An 8,253-nucleotide genomic window follows, 5' to 3' on the forward strand; every position below is an offset into this window, starting at 1 on the left:
CTGTGCAGTTGGATCAAAACCCTACAAAGGTTTGGGGTGAAACCTGACAACAGACCACAGTGTTGAAAACAGCAGTGTTGTGCAAGTTCACTACTCTCATGAACTAGTTCAAAGTTCAGTTCATACAAGTAAACATGAATAGTTCACGTTCATAGTTCACCATTTAAATTCTGAACTAGTTCATATTTCAGTTCATTTCATAGTTTTAAGGTGGACAGTGAGAATGAAAGACTTAACTTGTTAAAGAAAACCTTATCCATCACTACCCCTTGCCTTTACTGTCGGAATGTTTATCAGACAGTGTGTAAAAATCCCTCAGATAATAATAAGGTGCATCGGATCTCGGATGTAGTTGCTGAGTCTGCGTCTCTGCTTTCTCTTGCCATCTGTATATGAGACCGAGAGCTGTTGTGTTGCAGGTATGGCCTGCCCCTTTAAGGAAAGTTTGTAGTGTGTGACGTAGTGCACCAGGGTATTGTGGGAAAATACGCTAAAAGTGTGTTTATAAGGAGAAGTGACGGACCACCTAGAGGTGATGCGAGTGTTGCTCTTGCTGTATATCCGAGAAATAAAGTGGCCGCATTCCAAGTAAAGAAACATCTCCTCCTCCTTCTTCACGGAGCGGTCCGGACGGCTGGTTACCGGTGACAGGAGCGGCTCCTGGTACAGGCGACATAGGAGACTGATTTATCATGACGTGACACATGCAATGTAAAACAATACATTAACGTCACACCATCATCCTCTAACCCCGGGGACGCACCGGAGGTAGAAGCGCTGTGAAAAGCGCTCCGCCTCCTTTCCTCGCCCATGTTAAATACTTTGGCTGTTCGCACCGGCAGCGTAGTGCCGGGAAGAACCAGGAAGCGCCGCGGCTACACACACAAGCACATAATCTCCTGTGGGGGGGTGGCGGCTACAGGCTGGCGTAGGTCAGTCACCTGTGAAGACCAGCATCATTTACCCCTGAACCAGCGCGGAGAAATGATTATGAAATGTAATAAAAAAAAGTATAAAATTTAATATATAATTTTTTTATTAAATTAAATATATATATTTTTTAATTAAATTACATGCATTCTGCCCAGAAGCCCACTGCGCACATTCTGCGCAGACGCCCATTGCGCACATCCTGCGCAGAAGCAGGGCCGGGTCTAGACAGGCATGTATGAGGGGGCAGCCACAAATCTTGAGGGGGCATTGTGCCTAACCCTAACCCTAACCCTATTTAGTTTGAGGGGGCACAACATTTATTTGAGGGGGCCAGGCCCCCTCTTGCCCCTGCCTAGACCCGGCCCTGCGCAGAAGCCTACTGCGCACATTCTGCGCAGAAGCCCATTGCGCAGGAATTGCGCGAGCAGCTTTTTTTTTTTTAATAAATTTTTTTCCTGTTTTCATATTTAATTAATTTAAATTAACATAGTGTAAGATATTTTTGCAATTAATAGGAGAAGTCCTGCCAATTTTAAGTGTAACATATTGCCAGCTTGAAAAATAGGAAAGAGTGGGATACGAACCCGGGTTGCTCTTGTTAGAGACCGAACACTTTACCGCCAAGGCCACTTCAGCTGATGGTTTCCACCAGGAACTAAGCAAATTTACTCAATGGACAAATTATCGTGTCATTTTATGCTGCTTTTGATAAACACTTCAGAGAAAATATTTTCTACTTTACTACATATATTTGACAGCCTTACTTCAAAGTTACTTTTATATGTTTGGCTTTTAGATACTGGATGAAACCTATTGTTAGAGAATAACCCAGTGGGGGGGGGGTAATATTTTTTGAGAGAAGATTCCAGATTCATTCACTCAACAGAGCCGTATAGTGAATGGCACTGAGCAACGACATGGTGAAAGTATTCGATTTAGAGTAGTATTCGTCTCTCCTGAGGAGAAAGTATTGAAATGTTTCCGAGGGTCAGTGAACAGGTAGGGGTGGGGCACGTGAAAGTTCTAGGCCAATGGCTGTAGGGTTTTGTGGGATGCCAGGCTCTCATTGGCTGATGAGTTGGCGTATCAAGGGTGAATGAGGAAGGGGAGTGAAGAATACAGTGGTGGATGAGAGGAGTGTCAGAGTTACGAACAAGAAGCGTGTCGTGTTCGCTGGACTTTAATAAAGTTACACATAAAGAGAGAAGTTTCCTGTCGTCTATAAGCGAGGACGCTACAATATGAACGTGTTCACCGTTCAAATTAATTATTTGTCATTGAGTTGCGTTCAGTTCATAGTTCTCATAAAAGTGAATGTGTTCATTGAACGCGTTCTTTTGCGTTTGTTCATGCACAACACTGAAATACAGACAGGACCAGTTGGCTGCACTCACCTCCTCTCCACTGACGTCCAGTGAAAACATGAAAGAGACTAAGCTTGGGTCAGATTTTCCCATGAGTCTCAGATTAAGTGCAACCATGCTGTCAGTCACATGTTCAGGAAACACCGCTGTGTGGGATGAGCAGACTGCTGGGACTCTGCGGACAAAGGTTTGTGGTTTTTCTGCGAATGTGGGACGACATGAGAAGGCCCGGAAATTATTAAGTTACAGAGTAAAGCAAAGCCTCAGAGAAATTTGTAATTTCCAGGATGTATACAATTGCTTGAGCAGACTTGAAAGAGTATAACATCTGCATTCTGCTGGTTCAAGGACTGAACACACCTATTCAGTGGACGTAAAGACACCCCAGGTCCGTCCTTATCAACGTCTGTGAGATATCGTGTAACATTTGCATCATGTTGGGAGACAGAATGTTCCCTGAAGCAGGCCGGGCTATGGGATACTAAAGGTTTTTCAATACGAAGGAGACGCCCTTAAGTTTACATAAAAAATGTTTTCTTCTACGCTAGAGAATCGTAGAAATGATGAATTATGGACATGATTTTGTTCAAACGTTTTATCCAGTAAGATTCATCCAGTAAATAAGTGAATGTATTCATAGTCAATGTTGAAATCTAGAGAATCACTTAACACACCCTGAAAATCTTGTGTAATAGCCTGTTTACAAAAACAAAGAACATGACAGCTCCCCAAAGGTGAAGCCATGATGTTATGATCAGCACATGGTGGCTGGCTGCAGGAGAGGTCATAAACCCTTCCTCCTCCACGTTGGCAGATGGAACATGAACCAAACTAAACAGTCAAATGGATTTTTCTCAAAGATGTTTTCTGTAATTTTTCTGGTAAATTTGGAATTAATTAGTCATTTGATGCAATATAAATGAGGTGAAACATAATGGTTGACCCACTTTCGGTTGGTCAAAGCGTGTATCGCCAGGATCTCACGACTGTGGCTCCATCCACCTATCACTAGAAAAAAGACTCCCGCTTCAAGTGTGCAAGATGGTGGCCATTTTCTGGCATTGTTTCTAGATAGTGGGAGGAAGTGGAGATGCCAAGAACATTGCTGACCACAACTTACCTAAGCCATTAGTCATACTGTTTTCTCTGAGCGCATTCTTTCAATAGTGTATATGAAGAGTTCGTGAATTTAGTAAAAGCCTGATCCCGGCCTATGTGGGTACCAAACATACACTGCACTGTTGTTCCATCTGAATAAACTAAGATAAGCTGTGCTCATTCATTTATAAAAGCCCAGGGTAGATTACAGCTTTATTTATTTTTTTATTTTTATATCGATTTACTTAAATAAGGTCCTAGGTAAAGGAGCGAGGCCACGAAGGGCTTTGAAGGGACGATATGTACGATTTAGCTATTCGCTTCACAGCCAATAGTAGCATTAATTACAGATAACTAACAATTTATTTATGTTTATTTCTATCCAGCTGGCCCTGCTGGCCCATCTTGTCCATTTCTGACGACGAGTCACCGTCCAGTCCAAAGAAGTAACGCTGCTATGAGCACATCATTTAACCTCTTGTCTTGCAAACAGTGGCTAACGCTCTCTAAAGCGACCATCACCACCAACTGCTCCGAACAACTAACCACAATCAGCAGCCGAGAAATCCGACCTATCGCACCTTTAAAGTCTGTGCCAACTCCCCGGATCAGTAAGCAGCCGGCTGCAGTGTGATGGGTGTTCTGTATTAACCTTTAAATTACCAGTTTTGAGTGGGAGTGTATTTTCCAGACAAAGCTTTGTATTCTCATAACATGTAGACATCTCGTGCTGTGGTATAAGTTGATCCTTAAAACACAAATATCCTCCTGGCACTGAAAGCTTTAAGCTCCCTGATAGAAAGTGAAGCCAGCCTTTGGACCGGAGTGTTTCCACATGTCGACTCTGACAATGACAGATGGGAACAAAGCAGAGGTTGACAACACAAACCCGACCATCTTATTAGTGGCATTTCACCACTTTCGTCTTTGTTGCACACATTATTTTTAGATTAAATCCTATAGATGTTTACTAAGCATTCAGGAATTAAAGGGGTAGTTTGACATTCGGTAAAAATATGCTTGTTCGCTCTCATGAAGCACGATAAATGAAAAGATTGATACCATATGTTAAATATGAAGCCTCAGGCAGCAGCTAGTTAGCCTAGCAAATTGACTTGAAATGATATAGACTGTATATAAGTATATTTAGCTCAAAAGAAATATATATAGTAATAGCCAAAAAGACAATAAAGGAAGGCTCATGACAATGAACTATAAAGATGGACGACGTGTCTCCACTTCCTCACACTATCCATAAATGAGAGCAAAACGTCCTGGATCTGAACGGTAACATCTTGTGCATTTAGAGTCTGTTGTCTGTTGTAGCGAACACGGGATGAAGCCCCCGTTACGAGATCCCACTGATGCATGGGCTCGACCAATCGCGAGTGAGTCTCAGCTGTCAATCGAGATATTTCATCTTGTTGTTGACAAAAAGAACCAAATTTACCAGAAAAATGTACACTTTTTATAAGCATTAGTGTGAGAAGAACTACCTAAATAGACAGTTGCCATCTTTGAGAAAAATGTGTTTGATGTGTAACATTTTAATTTGGTCCATGGCCCACCCACTAACATGTAGGAGGCGGGTTAATGACTTATACTGCAGCCAGCCACTAGGCGGCAATCAAGACACAAATCACCATTAGTCTTTAATGTATGTTCTTAGCTAGCACGGAAAGTAAGCTCGACGGGAGACGGTCAACCCAAGAAGAGTGGCCCCAGCTTTTGTTTCTTGTGCTTCTGCCAGAGAGGAGCAGAAAAGACTGGAATGGCATTCAGTGCAAACCTCCTCTTATGAAACCACATTTCAATTCACAACATTCAGAGTGTTATATGGATCTGCATCAATCAGTAGACACACACACATCAGGGCCCTAAACATGTCAGATTTCTTTCATCAAGATCCATGAAGTATTCTCAGAAAAATCAATCGAAATGTTAAAATCCCACAATGAAAAAAATAAATAAAAAAAACTCGAATCGGATCCACATTCTCACATTTTGAAAACCTGCTAAAAACCAAAGATCATTTCTCTGGTGAGCGTGATATAGAGGATAAATACATCTTTGGATTCAAATCAAACGATGCGATGATGCAACCAGCTTCACACATTTTCATAAAGCCTCTTACATACAAACACACAATCCAGGTCCCACCACAATGCTCCTACAATGTTCATCAGTGGGGTTTTTTTTTATTGCTAAGAGCACAAAAACTTGACAAAAAGGAGAATTATGGACAAAGTGTTTATTGTAACTTGTTTCAAACGGACACAGACGAGACCATGTATGAAAAATAAACATTTCATGTGTATAAAAAGAATAGACACTGTGCTGAAGCTGCACGGAAACATTTTGGAGATGTGAAGATAGTGTCTGCTTCCTGAAAGTACTGACTGGACAAAGAGAAGCTCTGACGTTAGAAAGAAAGATCCTAAGAAACCTCCACACTGACTTTTAAACCTGCACCCTGCTGCCACTGCCTCTCTAAGTTGATTATTAGATTGTTTTTCCACTTCACGTAAGTACTCGAAAAAAACAAGAACGGACACCTGAACCTCAAATCAGTTTTGTCTTGTATAAAACAGTTTTTTTTCTAATTCTTTTTCATTAACAGGAGGAGATCAGAAACATCAGATATGTGGTGTGATTGGTTTTGCATCGGATCATTCAAAGCTTATTTAGTTGGACAACGTTTAAACCAAACCCTTGTGGCCACAATCCAACGAGTCAAGAAGAGCTGTGCTACTTTCACTTCAACAACAGCCAGACCACTGTGCGTGTTTCCATATGCATCTCACAATATTCACTGAATGTGGACCAACTTATTTAACGTTTACTCGATGTTAACACTCTGTCAACTTCACTGTAATGGTGTCAAAGAAGTCTTTCGTCTGGCTGTATGTTGTTAAATTGGATGATCAATAAAGTGACTTGTCTGCATTAAGATGCTTTGTCAATTGTAGTTATGTTGCAAATACCAGCTTTTTAATGTTTACTTATAATTCAATTAACTAATAAGATCACCAGATAATATCAGATATTAATAAGAGTGAGTTTTTCTTTCACCTGTGACCAAACTAGTGGTTGAAGAGACGGTACGATGTCATTTGACAGGGAGACAATGTAATGATGTGGACAACAAATGGAATGACTCGTGATTCAGTGACAACATGAGAGGAATTAAGAACCAAACACTTGTTCACCTTCATGTGAAACTGAACACACAAGCAGATCATCCGCTAGTGCAGCTGCTCTTATTACAAACTGCAGTGGACACGTAAGTTTATACAGGATATAACAATATCTTTATGTCCTGACGAGTTCAAATCCAGATCCGTCAGCTGTTGAAATTTGATCCAGGAAATTTTTCTGTTTGACTAAAAACGTTTCCAAAGCACAGAAAAATCATCAAATGAAATGACTTAGAATCAATCATCTAACATATGTATTGTGGCTCCGATTAAACAGACTCACGTAATAGTATTCACTTCAGTGAGTGTGCTAACAATGACAAGTGGAGCAGCTACAACCACATCCAGTCAGTGACAGGACAAAAACCAAGAGTCTGAAGCAGTGCTGCAGATAAAGAGCCAGGTAACGTACCAGTATAGCAACAATTAAATCAGTGTTATAAAAAAATTTAAAAAAGGTTTTCCTAAAAAAATATATTGTTAAATATACAAGACATGCATGTTCGAAATATATGACGGACCAAAGGCAAAACAACTTATTTCCAAAAGCCTGAAAAAAAACAATAGTTAACCATCAGCATGAAACTTCTGTTGTTACAATGAATGTGAGGTTCTTTCTTTTTCAAAACCTCATTGTTCAAATGGGCAAATGATGGGGAACATTACAGGAGACAAACAAAATCCAAAACAGGAGTGAATCAAATTTAGATTTTTCTTCAGTTTTTGACAGCAACATAAATAAAACGTTGATTAATAAAAGAAAATCGACTGATAGAAAGAGTAAAAAGTTGCAACCTATATCTTTATAAATATCAATTTTATAAAACAGATAAACCAAAGAGTTCAAAAATCCACAATCTCTTTCTGTCATTGTCAAGAATAGTTTCTATTACTGTACTGTGCAGGGCTACTTTAGCAAAATATGATTGTTAGGATAAGAATTTATCTCAGATATAGTCATTTAAACGGAGTAATAATGTGCATTTTATCTATATATTATTTATGTTGAATGCATATCATTTTTCTGTTTAACAACACAGGACTTTTCTTGACTCTTTGGGTTTGGGCAGCAGTTATGGCAGTGGAGTGCTGTGACAGGTGAGGAAAACATTAAAAACAAAGGTATAAGCAACAGAGTGTCGCGTCTCATACTGATTTTCTAAAACCATAAAGTGGAACAGCTGGAGCTGCACTGAACTGATCGTCTGAGAGATAAGAAAAGGACATGGTGTGATCGGTGGGGCTGATTTAGGGATAACAGGGCTCATTTGTTCCTCCAGCATTCGTTTCTTAGCCAGTACAGACATGTTGCAATGCTCTCCACGTCACAGCACGGATCTGAAGTACGACGTACCGATTAGACTCACAATCACAGCGAAACACAACTTGAAACCACAGTCATGTGCTATCAGGATTCAAAACTGAACTCATGCAATCCGTTTGCCTAAAGACACTAAAATAAAAGGATATGTTAGCAAAAAAAAAACAACAACATACACATAAACCATATATATATATATTCATTTTTAAAACATTTGTATTCAAAATACATGTTTAATTTTTTCAAGTCAAACCTATGAAATTGTCTTTGGTCAAGAAAAATATTTTAAAAACTAAAGGCTATCAATGTTATTGTACAAGAATGAAACAAAAATGATCAT

General features: G+C 39.8%; 1 long non-coding RNA gene across 1 annotated transcript; it reads left to right on the forward strand.

Annotated features, from left to right (window-relative positions):
- Window positions 1-5,733: 5,733 nt before the first annotated feature.
- LOC128439842 (uncharacterized) lies at window positions 5,734-6,358 on the forward strand. Its single transcript, XR_008338452.1, has 2 exons — window positions 5,734-5,919; window positions 6,016-6,358. It is a non-coding gene; the product is annotated as an uncharacterized LOC128439842 (long non-coding RNA).
- Window positions 6,359-8,253: the final 1,895 nt, after the last annotated feature.

The sequence above is a fragment of the Pleuronectes platessa genome, chromosome 5, assembly GCF_947347685.1.
Source record: "Pleuronectes platessa chromosome 5, fPlePla1.1, whole genome shotgun sequence".
In the NCBI taxonomy this organism is placed as follows: Eukaryota; Metazoa; Chordata; class Actinopteri; order Pleuronectiformes; family Pleuronectidae; genus Pleuronectes; species Pleuronectes platessa.